The sequence below is a fragment of the Xyrauchen texanus genome, chromosome 40, assembly GCF_025860055.1.
Source record: "Xyrauchen texanus isolate HMW12.3.18 chromosome 40, RBS_HiC_50CHRs, whole genome shotgun sequence".
In the NCBI taxonomy this organism is placed as follows: Eukaryota; Metazoa; Chordata; class Actinopteri; order Cypriniformes; family Catostomidae; genus Xyrauchen; species Xyrauchen texanus.
In genome coordinates, this window is record NC_068315.1 from 13,174,270 (window position 1) to 13,187,826 (window position 13,557).

At 38.4% G+C, this 13,557-nt stretch overlaps 1 protein-coding gene across 2 annotated transcripts in view; it reads right to left on the reverse strand.

Moving 5' to 3' along the window:
* Positions 1-13,279, reverse strand: part of LOC127633675 (TANK-binding kinase 1-binding protein 1-like) — a 56,873-nt gene extending 43,594 nt beyond the window's left edge. For both annotated transcript variants that reach the window (XM_052112920.1, XM_052112919.1), the window contains exon 1: positions 13,027-13,279. The gene's annotated coding sequence lies outside the window, so the exon portion shown is untranslated. The remainder of the gene's footprint in view (positions 1-13,026) is intronic.
* Positions 13,280-13,557: the final 278 nt, after the last annotated feature.

The following is a 13,557-nucleotide window of genomic DNA, read 5'->3' on the forward strand; positions in this document are numbered from 1 at the left end:
AATCAACGTATTGGTATATATGTGAAGCGTGTACACTGCACTGTGTCCAAAAGTGAACCCCTTCCATTAATTATGTTTTAAGATTAATTGGAACACTGACTGTTAGCTAGACACCATCACTCAACATTAGAGCCTGACCTCAAGGAAGCTCGTGTCTAAATGGCAGCAAATCCCCATAGCCATGTTCCAACATTTTGTGACGGTTTTCCTAGACGAGTACCAACTACCTATTAAGGAAATTAAATGCTCATTAAGCGCATAAATGTGGTGTCTGTGTGTCCACTTACTTTAATCCATGTAGTGTATGTAAACAGCAAGGCAGGTTGATTTATAAAAGAAACATGGATAGGTGTGTGTGATGTGTTCAGGGCAGAAGGATGAATAAGGAAGGTAAGCAGAGTGAGAGCAATCAGAGCAGGTGTGGGTGCTGCTAGGGAACTAGAGATGGATGGGGGAAAAATATTAAGCAAAATTGCACAGCTTAGTATTACTCATCTATCCATCCATACATACATACATCCCTGTCTGTCTGTCACATCCAGAGGGAGATTAAGGCAAGAGAGACTAAATGGCAGACAGTGCAACATTTTGAGACAGGAACATATGCAGCCTATGAGCGTATTATTCAAAATTAATTTAATGTTCAATACTGTAGACACACATAAATATAACGAGTGCCACCTCTCCACATCTGGCAGCAAATCAGATCTGCAGTGATTCAAATTCAAAAGTAGAAGGCAGCACCCTGGGTGCTGTTCACTAGGTATTCTAGTTTGTCGTTTTTCTGTCACATAGCAACTTCAGCAAAAAGGAGGATTGAATTATCGAAAAACATTGGCTTGCTCTTCTGGAATTCACTCTCTTCATATATGTGTGTCAGTGTTTCCACTGTGTGTGTTGATATATTACAGCAATACCCAATTGAAAGCCCTGAAATGTCCTTCACAAGGACATTTAGCACTTCCAGTGAATTCCAACAAAACATTCAAACTAGAAATCAGGTTTAGGGGAATTACAGACTCTATTCAAAAACGTATCGAATTGCATATGAAGGCGGCATTTTAAGGCATCAAAGACGCACTCCCAGTGTGAAGACTGTTCCAAAAAGTAGGAATCTTAATTATGCTGGCTTCTAAGACCACCAATAAAGTTCATATCGTAATAATTTTTCAAAGTTTCCGGATAAAAAAAATGCCATTCTAGAGTGTTTGATAAAGAGGCGTAAATGTAGCCAAATCAATGCTTTTTAAAACAAAACATGTTAGCGTGGACGTGGAAAAATTCACCTTGTTTTGACGAGATTCTGAAGCAGCATTGCTGCAGTATGCACGGTAACAAGTTCAGTGAAAAAAGAATCCAAGATGGCAGACAAGGCGAGAGAAATTATGATTATAAATGTAATTATGTATGTTAAAAGATGTATTTTTTGCCCAATATTTGTGTGTACTATGCATTTTTTTTTTTAATTGTCAGATTTATTTATGTTTAATTGTTTATTTATACATGTTTAGCCACATGATGCATTTAACAACTTGACATTAGATTCTAACATAAAATTCAGCTTCATGTGAGTTCTGAACACTGGTTGGAACATTGCATGTCCGGAATCAAATACAACTTAACCTCTTAACCATAATTTTGTTTGTACAAAACAAACCCTGATAAGACTTGACAAAATAAAGTATTTTGCACCCTATGTAAGGTGGAATTTAATTACCACAGCAGCACGTCAAGTCTTAACTATCACCTAAATGTCAAACACACTACACATGGCACTCATGAGGGAGCGTTTCATCAGGCTATTGTTGGAGTTCTCCCATGAAAGGTCTGTCTATCACATGCGCAGCAAACTAAAACCACACTCATATAAGCTTGCTGGAGTACAGCACCCGCACTTCCTCTTCGCCGCGTTGCACTTCTGTTTTATGGACAAATGGCGTAAATCATGTTAATGCGGATTCACGATTTATTTAGTAAAGTGGATAGCCACATTTTTGTGGAGGATGAGGATTTTAGAAATGTAATGGCCAATGCAATGGATACTCAAACAATGGAGACTCTTTCTTTTAATTAGTCAACCTCTCACTTAGACTTTGGGACGTTTAATGTTACAAAATTTGGTGCTATTTTTGTGCATTTCTATCTTTATACTGTGGAATGCTTAGTTTGGAAAATGTTAATAAAAGACTATTGGTACACATTGTTTTGTTTGGCAAGTAACTAAACACATTTTGACAGGAAAATTTGTATATACAGTATATATATATATATATATAGTCAAATTTCAGCACCTTCAAAATGTGCAATAAATCAAATAATACAGTAAAGAGAAATGCATATTTTATTACCTAAACCACCCAACCCCAAACCTAAACCTGATCACGAGTGGCGTAAAAATGTATTGAAAGAAGGAAAAATGCAACCTCAGAAACATGCTCTTACTGATTGTGCGAAAGTGATTACTTCTTGGTTTTCCCATGATCTGAACCTGGGTCTCCCACATTGTCAATGCAATGCACTTCCGGTTGTGCCACAGGCTAAATAAACATTCTTGAGCAGATGCAAATGTCTCAAGGGAGGTGCTGCTTGTCAGAGAGTCAGAATACTGTGTCCTATTCCAGTGTACTGGAACTTTCGGAAACAACATTCTAACATTCCTCATGTTGGTAGAGCATTCTAAATCACTAACTTACTTATGAGGTTTCATGACATTTTGGATGCTGTCTAAGAGGACAGCTCTGCCCAACAAAGGGCACTACACCAACACTGAAACTAAGAAATTTGGCATTGGGAAAACCTTAGCTTAGCGTTGACTCTTTAGTTTATAGTTAGCAATTTTTGCACTTTATTTTCTCTCAATCTAGGCATAGTGAGTCAAGCCTGTCTGTCACATGAAAGATCCTAGTCTAAGAGACCTGATTTCAGTAATACATTTTTTTTTAAATCAAACATTTTTAATAATTGTGCAGTTACTGCATTTTGCCTTTGCATGGCAGTGCTGCCTATGTAGGTAGAAAAGTAGCTCACTAGGTTTTGGAATAAAGTTTCTGTCAATACAGTGGGACAGAGACAGACAGAAAGAAAGAGAATTGAAAGAAACTAAAACAGCAAGGAGACATGAAAGAGAGAGTGCAGTGAGGTAAGAAATAAATACTTGGCTCTGATTAAACAGCCATAAATGGGGTGTTACAAAAAGGCAGCTTTAGTCTCACACCCACGGCAGTGAATCCTACAGAGATGAACACATCACAACGAATGCCTAGGAGACAATCAGAGACACACAGGCGGGCTCTGACGTCACACTCACGCATGTGGAGTGACAGGGTGATCATCATCTGCTCTGTTGTTCTTTCTCGACAAAAAAGGAAGAATCTGAAATAGAGGCTCAGGGGACAGTTGATCATGCAACTCTCCAAAAAAGATGGAGAAAAGAGGAGAAGAATTTGTATGATGATTTGATAACTTGGAAGGGTGTCAGTATCATGATGCTAGCATGCTGATATCACACATATTTAATCAAAACAAGCGTGACACAAGCGTTTCACAATATCCATGCATGCACATGCAAACAAACAAACACCCACACAAAATGCACATACACGCAAACATACAGTATATGAAGTAGTGTTGTGCACACACATATGATAGCGTGCCTCTTGCCAAATACCAATGGCAGAATAACATTGGTGAATCAAACAAGTTATTCTGCACACTAAACTATTAATGTTGTTATTGTGCAATTATCATTATGTGGTAGTTGTCATACTTTATTATGCATGTTGCTTAATGATCTCACACACTTCAAACTACAATGAATATCTGCACTTTTAAAATGTACTTGACACACCGCAGGAACGTTTTATGCAAAAAGTTAATAGAAAATTGTGAAAACAAAACTAAATTGTGATCAGTCACACAACCTAAGATATACACTTTCCCTTATACATTCATCCAAAGTTTAATCTAGAATCTTAATGCTGATAAAAAACAAATGTAATAAACAATAAATAAAATAAAACAAATCTATGGACACTTTATGCATCAACTATTGAAGAATAAACTGACTGGTACCCCATATTTTTGGAACAGCACAATACAGATTTAAAGCATACAAAACAACAACAACAAAAAAGCTGTCACATGCAACCTGCAACACATTTGTTCTTGTGGCAAACACACACTGAACACAGTTTGAACAGAGTTCAGTTTTTGCATGCTTTTTTGTTTTTTAATTAGAAAGCCGTTTCTCAGTAATACAATTTTCTGCACTTGTCTACAGAATCAGTTTTTTCTGTTTTATGCACTTGCTCCAATACCATGGTGATGATTGCTAATCAGAAAACATCCTTTTTTTTTTAACACTCAAGCAGTTTCTTTCTCTGCTGCATCCATTACAGCAACTCTGAAAGGTACTGCTGCTTGATGCTAAAGTCGCCAGACACACTCTATCCTTTTCATCATATTATGGGGCAATTGCTAATTGATAATGGTACTTTCTATGAATGGGAAAATAATCTACAATATAGATAATCTTTTTTTCTTCTTCAACAAATAGTTAGTGAAAAGAAGTTTGACCTTCAGAAAATGTTGTAATGATAATAATATTTAATAAAATAAAAACACACACACACAGACACATAGGGCTGATTGGGGACCGGGTGTGCATCATTCCAGCACGGCCCCACCCTCCTCCACTCTACACACCTCTAATGTTTTTTAGTTTTTTTAAACAGGCTTGGAACACTGAAGTGTAATGTATTCTTGGAAGGTGCCTAATAACTCTAGTTTATTAGTGACAATGCTATGCTTGTGTTTGCAATATCCGTCATTCCTTAGATAGTATCTTTGTCAACAATGTGCACTGCCAGAGGGAGGGAAAGACAGGATGAGTGAGAAAGAAACTGAGAGGAAGAGCGGACTGTTATTTTTAGGACCATCTGGGGGAATCTTAGCAGTCCAGCACAGAGTGCAATGCAAGTGGGTAACCTGGTTTTCCATGAGAGAGAAGCGCAATGAAAATGAAAATATTTCCATTGAGGGGTAAAGAGCCATGAGTTCTCCTCTTTCCATTGTCATCTGTTTCTCCTCTGTTTTTCACCTCATTCTACATCTGTCAATTTTCTCTCTCCTCTCATCTTGTTACGTCTTCGCTAGATTCATTTTTCACTCTAATGTCTCATAATACTGCCACCCCCCTCTCTCCCCCACACCTCCCCTTTCTCCATTTCTTGCGCGTTCTCATTTATACATACACAGATAAATTACATTACGCCTCCATGGTAAGGCCTTATACTTTATGTGGGCTACTGAAGCCATCATTTTACAGAACAATTACATTACTTTCAAACAGTCAACCAATTAGCAAGGCGTTATTCACCGATAATTGGAAAATTAGAAAGCTCGGATTTGTACGACATATTGCAAGTGCTACATTATTGAGGGCAACTCGGTAACACTTACTGTAGGAACTGCTTCCTAAGAGACAGCTGTACCATAAAATATTGGGTAAAAACATGTTCGCAAACAATGTAAAGATCATGCAAGCAAAATCACAATATATCCTGCGATGCAACACAAAAGTGCACATAAAGGCCTGTGGTGTGTCATTCATAACAGTTCCAAGCCAGATTCAAAAGAAAAATCAAATAGGAGACAGCAGCTCATGTGGCATGCTTATGGCCAGCCATCCTCAGAGAGTGACTACAGAGCATAGAGGAGTGTGAAGGTCATCACCTCTGATTCCAGTTATGTAAGATAAATGGTGATACATAGTAGGGATATGGAGGGGAAAACAATGGAGAACAAATAGTAGTTTCAGCCATAGATGACATGCTCACTGACTTATTAAAATCACTGTCTTGCATTAAATTTTCTAATTATTTATTGTGAATTTATTCAATTATGATCGGTGCTAGATTACCTCAAATTATGTAGATTACCACCCCCATCTCAGAATATCTCAGCTCTATAGGTCCATACAATGCAAGTGAATCATGAGCAGAACTTTGTAGCTCCAAAGATCAAGTAAAGGAAACATAAAAGTAATCCATATCAGATTAAGAGAAAAAAAAAGTACATAAATATTGATCTGTTTCTCACCCACACCTATTATTTTGCATCTGAAGATATTAATTTAAACACTGGAGTCATATGGATTACCTTTATGTGATTTCTGGAGCTAAAAAGAGGTCTGATCATTCACTTGCACTGTATGGACATACAAAGCTAAGATTTTTTCTAAAAATCTTTGTGTTCTGCAGAAGAAAGTGAGTCAAACATCTGGGATGGCATGAGGGTAAGTAAATGATGAGAATTTGGGGTGACCTAAACCCCTTTAATACTGGATTTTTCCTTTTGCTGCTGGAGCAAATGTGTATGCAAAAATAATATTTGCTGTGGTCTCCCATTCACCACTAGAAATAACTGACTTCCAAGTTCCAAAAGCCAGAACGTGGAAGTGTATTGTCTATTGCAAACATAACCTGAAATTACTTTCTCAATCTCGTAAACTTTAAATCTGATTGGCTATTTTTACACAACTTCTGGGAGTAAGGGCACACATGTTTTTTAATCAGTACGCCTGGAAACAAAGTTTTGTTTACAAGGTGCCAGTTTGACACAAAAGTAAATTTTGAGGATAAAATAATCATTGGATTTACCAACGTTTATGCAATTTTTTTGTTTTTTGTTTGACGCACTTAAGTACCAAAACTAAATTAACTAGATTTCTACAAGCAAAATAGTATAATAATCTTTGTTTTAAGCTACGTGACGTCTGTACCTTTTACTTTAGGAGGGGCAGATATTCTGATCACAAAGTAGACAAATTTTTTCATTTTATTTCTGTTTTCAGTACAACCATTTACAGAGACTACTGCATTATTATTTAAATGACTTTTTCCATGTTGTCCTAATATGGTGGTATAATCTAATCTAGCATGTAAACACAAAATAAGATGTGGTTGGTTGCTTTACATGTCATTCAGACAGACTCTTCCTGTCCAAGTAGGCGGTTCTTGCCCCCAATCAACTGTAATGCGGACAAGCCCTTATGTTGTTTAGTCAAAGTTCTGGCTAGGTCAGACTAAACAAAAAGAAATAATCAGAGCAAAACAAAGTGAGTAGGTAGATAAGAAAACAAGTAGTAGAAAATGAAACGATAGGGAGGTCATATATCTGCCAGAATGTCAGCGTTCCTATCAGCATCAGTCTATTGTCAAAACCACATACCGAGGTCATTCTAAAGGAAGCTTAGTTTGTGAATCTGCTTTGACTGTGCCTGCATGATAAATTGCTACCTATGAAACATCAGGATGCTGAAGCATTTGGTTGGGCTTCAATCAGATGACCGTAACCTTGATATTGACCCGTATTCAGCGAGTGTGGACGCAGCAGTATGATGACACGTTGATGAATGCAAACTGCAGGAACATCATACGGACGGGGGCAGGATGGAGATGTCATCTTTGAAAAATCACTCCATGTGCTTGACTCTGATATGTTGAAGTACTCAGAAATGAGAAAAAACTGCTTCCTGCCAAACAGCCGGGACTCTGACAATCCGGCAATCAATCAGCTTTGTCAAAACGGCTTCAAACTGGAATCTCAAAGTTCATATGCTGCGTGTCTCTCTGGTTTGCTGGGAATATCACAAGCTGTATTTTTGGTTATGCAACAGATTTAATTGTCTGATTTTAATGAAAGTTGGTGGGGTTTTTTTGTTGTTTTTTTTTTTGCCACTATTTTTAGTTGCCTGTTATGAGTCTTGCCATGGTTTAGATGTTTTCATAGTGCCAGACTACCACAGCATGGTGGATGGGTCTGGGTCTGCTCCAAAACATAGTGAACTGACTCACTGCCTACTGTATATATAAGCAGCTACCTTCTAAAGGTAACATCCTAACAGAGATGCAATCTCATAAGTGACTGATTTGGAACCCTCTACATAAACAGCAACTCCTGTAGAGCAACTCACACAAATAGTGCTCTGCACAGAAGACTCATCTCACAATTGGTTCCAACAGATTTTGACATTAACATGCTGCTAAGAAATCATTCAACATGTCAAGCATAAAGTGGGGCAACTTCCTGGAATTTTTCAGTATTGTATTAATAACTAGAATGTACATTTCCTGAAGAAAATGTGAGTGGTGCTTGCAGTGGCAAACTCGTCAAATAGCATGTTATAACTTAAAAAGAACTAAAATTGTGGTCATAAATAAATCAACCCAGAAGTCTCTACGTTTTTCTGATGCAGAGATATGTGATTTGTTACTCGGTTGCTAGGGTAACCCCATCTGGTTGCTATGCAGTTACCAAGGTAATACAATACATGGCTCCTTTCCATCCTGAGTGAAATAAGTCAACCCGGATGTCTCTACTATTTTCTGGTGCAGAGTTATGTGATTTGTTACTCGGTTGTTAGGGTAACCCCATCTGGTTGCTAGGCAGTTACCATAGTGATACTAATCATGGCTCCTTTCCATCCTGATTGAAATAAATCAACCCAGAATTCTCTGCGATTTTCTGGTGTAGAGATATGTGATTTGTTACCCGGTTGCTAGGGTACTCTGTTTAGTTGCTAGGGAGTGGCTTGGCAACTGCCATTCATGAAACTTCAAAGGCTGCTTGTAAGTATGAATGATATAAACCAACTCCCATGCCTCTGTGACATTCAGAATGGAAGATATCACTCTATGTATTGTGGTTGCTAAGGTGCTTGACAATGGTTGCTAGGGAGGGGCTAGGAAGTGTTGAGGTGATTCATGATTGGCTGTTTGCTGTCCCGGGTCAAACGAGACCACCCTTGTGTTTCTATGACACTTCTATCCGGAGATATCCCTTTGATGTCTTTCATTAGAAGTGTATGGGTCTTGTTGCTAAGGTGCTCTAAATGGTTGCTAGGGCGTGGCTTGATAGCTTCACAATGATCCCGAGAGACTGATTGGTCGTCTGAGTAAAATGAGCCCACCCCCTTGTGTCTATGACACTGTGATCCAGAGCTATGTTATATGCTATATAGGGACAAAATCCCTATGCGATATCATTTCATGGGCCGTCCTACACCATTTTAAGTCAATGGGGGCAACTTTGGGCAGCTCCTGCCCCCCAGGGGTGCAACTTTTACCCCATATTGAGGTATGCTCTTACAGAGGCTGCCAGCCTCTTCAAATGTGGCAAATTACACGTTTCTGCGAAATCCTCGCTCGGAGCTGTGACGCGTCAAAGGTCAATAGGCTGTTCGATTTGACACCTCATTCGTGGGTCTACGCCAAACGGTGCGGGACGAGTTAGGTGCCGAAGTTTTGTATGGAGATATAATAATAATAATAAGAAAAATAAGTATGTGAGATTACAATAGTGATGCTTTGCAAGCACCACTAATAAGTACATTTTTAATGGACAGTTCTCTTGCTTCATCTGTCATCTTGGATCTATTTTTTCATTGAGCTCATTGCTATGCATTCTGGAATTGCTTGCTCCATGCTGCCTTATAATTAGGCCAAAAAGAAATGAAGGCATCTAGGAGGCAGCATAATTAAGATGGCATTGTGGCAATCAAGGCGTTGCTGAGCATTAAGTATGGACACCTGGCGGAGAATTATCTCAATCAGCCGAGAGAGAGATAAAGAGGAGCCAGGGCACAAGTTTGAGAGAGAGAGATAGACGCATAAAGCTGTGTGTGTCGAAATGGTTGTGTGTGTACTGGTACTGCTGAAAAGCAGAGTGATTGTGTGATCGGTGAGCTGAAAAGCCACTAAGGTGTGTGACACTGAAAAGTGGAACAATAAATGTCTTATATGTAGATGTTAACCCGCCTCCCACTACCTCCTTTCCACATTAAGAACATGATTTATTACAGGCTAGTTTCTGGAAAGTCTTCCTATCTGGAGCACACCTGTGATGCTTTGATAAGCTGCATTTGTAGATTTTGCAACAGAGCTGATATTTAGAGAAGCCCCAAGAACTATAAAAAGCATTTGTCTACTTATTGCCAAGTCATGCTCTGCGCTTATAAACAGACTGTGTCTTCAAACAACCAGGACTGTGTTTCCCAAAAGCATTGCAAGCTTAAGTTGCTCACAGAGACCATTGGTGCCAATGGCATCTACAATTTACTTTGGCTTATGATGGTTTTGGGAAAAGCAAACCTGAGCATTTTTGTGATCCATGCAACAGACTGAAAACCTTTGGAACCTGAAAATAAGATCCAAAGGAACATTTTACTGTCTATTCTGTATTGAGGGACCTCAGGCTGATTTTATAAAAAGGGAACATGAACAAAAGACAGGAAAAAGAGATTGAATATTCTGACAGCTTTGCAGATCTGTCGAAAGTTGGAAGGATGGAGCTAAAGCAACATATCACCTGGGGCTTAACCACTCATTTTATTTCAGTGCTAATCTTTCTGTACCTTCGTGACCTGCCCAGACATTCATGAATATTCGATCCTGTTGGAGAGCTCATTGTGTGCTGCTGAGTTGCTATGGCCTACAATCAAACATTGGTCAGGCTGCAAGTACCTTACATAATCCAATGTCTCCCTAAATTATGCATGGGAGGTATGACAGAACTGGAGAAAGTGTAATGAAATTATACTAGTTTGGCCATGAATCATGATTATCAGTTATTCTATCATGGTATTACAAGTGTGCATGCAGATGTGCTTAGCTCTGTATTGTTCATAGCTGACAGGGAAAGATCTTAACAGTGAAATGCTCCACTTTAATTAAATACATTTTAATTTGCTACAGCTTTAGGAACAACTCAACGCCACCATTGAGCATAAAACATAATTAATGTGATCACATTAATTAAAATACATATGTAAGAGAGATAACAGCTTGTTTTTGACAAATGGTCTAGTTATGAATGTTAAACTCAAACATGTATGCATTCAAAAACACATAAAACTACAGGTAATTAAGCTGTTTTATTATTAAAGGAGAATGAGAAAAAAAAAACACATGATGAGGACTAAGGTCTATGATTATACTCAACCAACGGGTCACACCAATAAGCCATTTCACTTCTGCTGCAAGAGTAGGCATTTTAATTAACAATTAATTCAAGGTGAAAATCAGAAATGTCCTGTCTTATCTAAAATAATCTAAGCCTTATCTGTTCAGCTCAATAATAAATTGTGCCGTCAGATTGAATGAGCGTGAAGAGGTCATAGTCTCCCAACCTCAGCTGTGAAAGGGCTACAAGAGTCCTTCTGGAGAAGACACAGGTGGCAATTTCTTCTGAAATGCAGCCTACTGATCTGTTTCTCTAGTGCATTAATAAACTGGTCCTTATTTTCCACATTTACAGATTAAGAATGGTTTACTAATTTCTTAAAGGTTGATAGCAAAACAAAAAGAATACTGAACATACAAGACAAATTATCATATTTGTAAGAGGCTAGACTTAATACATATTTTGTCATAAAAGGCCAAATAAAACATGAATCATGATGTTGCAACTAAGAGCAACATGAGGGGCTATGTGACTGGGAATAGTCGAGAGGCTAAAATGATTCACCTCACACCGTCAGACCCTTAAATTAGCTCCTGCAGACAGTCTTCTATCAGGAAAAAAGAGGCAGTGTTGCTAATTAAGAGCATAATAATCAAGCCAAGAGTCCAAACAGAGATAAGAAGAATGAAAAGACAGGGCAGATGCTGTAAAACTACAAAGTCAGCCAATATTTCCCTTTAAGGAATTTTTAAAGCATGTTAGACTTTGCCGTCCCACATCACTTTTCAATAACGTATGCACATTGCCTGTCAGTACATCAGTACGTCAGTACATTCTGGCCATGTCATTAATTTTCATCAAAGTTCATTCTTTACAAATGTATAAGCCAGGTGTTAGAGACTGCATGCAGTGTTCAGCACCTGGAGCTGTCCAGTCTATCATTACACATGACTGCCTGCTTAAACAATCACAACAACCTGGGCAAAATTTAGCACTTGAACCCTGTTTTTTAAGAGGCCCTATTATGCTATCTGAGATTTTACCTTTCCTTTAGTGTGTAATATTGACCTTTGTTCATGTAAAATTCTGCAAAGTTACAAACCACAAAGTTCATGCCAAAGGGAGTTACTCTCTCCCACAGAAAAGACTGCTCCTGAACTGCCTGAAACACCTGGTTTGCAGTCTAGCCATTACATCCGTGACAGAGTTGGCTTAAACTAAGTTTAAACTTATCTCGCTAGCTGCTTAATCCTGCTTTGTGACATAGGCAACTGTTCACCAAGCCCCCCCCCCCCCCAATGATCTTGGTCTCATTAAACAACTGAGAAAACCTGCTGATGTTGTCAATTATATATTCTATAAAATTAACCAGTACAGTTCAGCTGTTTTACAACATTTTCCAATATATATAAATTTTTATGGTCAAAAGGGAAACACAGTTCATCCTCCTTCTGATAAATGGCAAAAGTGAGCGATGAAATGCCATCAATATCAGTCATCTCTACAGTAAAGAAAAAGTTATTTATGTTCTACGGGACAAACCATCCACTACGTTATTTTACCATCCATTACATCCATTGACTGGTTATTAATTTCAATTCAGTCAGATATTTACGGCTTGAAATAATAATAATACAAAAAAATAAGCTATTGAATGATTTATAACCTGGGTCCGTTGTGATTTTATTTAATTTCCATTCGATGAAGTGTAGTTTTAATTAGCCTATTCCATTTGACGATCTACTTACAGCGGCTGAGCAAACCACACGCATTTCCTGTAGGCTTTTGTTTTAAAACTGCTCATTGCATTCACACAAACGAAGAGCAGTTTAAGGCAGATATCTGAAAATATGTAAAAATGCTGTCAAGGCATATTTTAGCTTTAAGGCTTCTCGTGTTGCCTTGCATTTACACGGACATTTGTAGAGCACTCTGTAAAACATGGCTGTGCGCTGTTTGCCACTGTATAGCCCATAATGATGTAGATGTAACCCGCATTACAATACTCTAACCATGTACCTTAAATATGAACAAAGCATCAAAAATATAGGAAAGAACACTCACGGTCTTTCGTCGATTGGTCCTTTGCTGTCATGTCTTGAGTGAAGGGCCAGGAACAGCAGAAGAAGTGTTCGTTATTGTGAATGCCTGATATTCTCCGCTGCTGCTGCTGTTGTTGGTTCTGTTCCTCTCAACTGCGCTCAGTGAGAGAGATCAGAGTTTGCGCGCCACTGCTGTAGATTCGTCTCTCGCTGCTACAAGCGTCATTGCTAGGAGGTCAACATGAAATATTACCAACAAAGACTGTGCTGGAATACCTAGCCCTCATGTTCTGCTGAGTCTGACGTGACTTCCTGGTTCTTTGTGGTCCCAGAGACTCTTATGGTGTATATACAGAGATTAAAAATAGTCATTAAGAAATTAACCTATTGTTTTCCTTCATAAACTGTAAATCAATTAATCTGACCTAATTAAAAGCCAGACAGCTTTAACCCTTTTACCAAAATCAAGCACATAATTTCAGCACATGAACATTCATTGCATCTACAGAGTTTTTGTTTTATCACTGGCGTCTGGGAGAACCTGAGCAGAAGT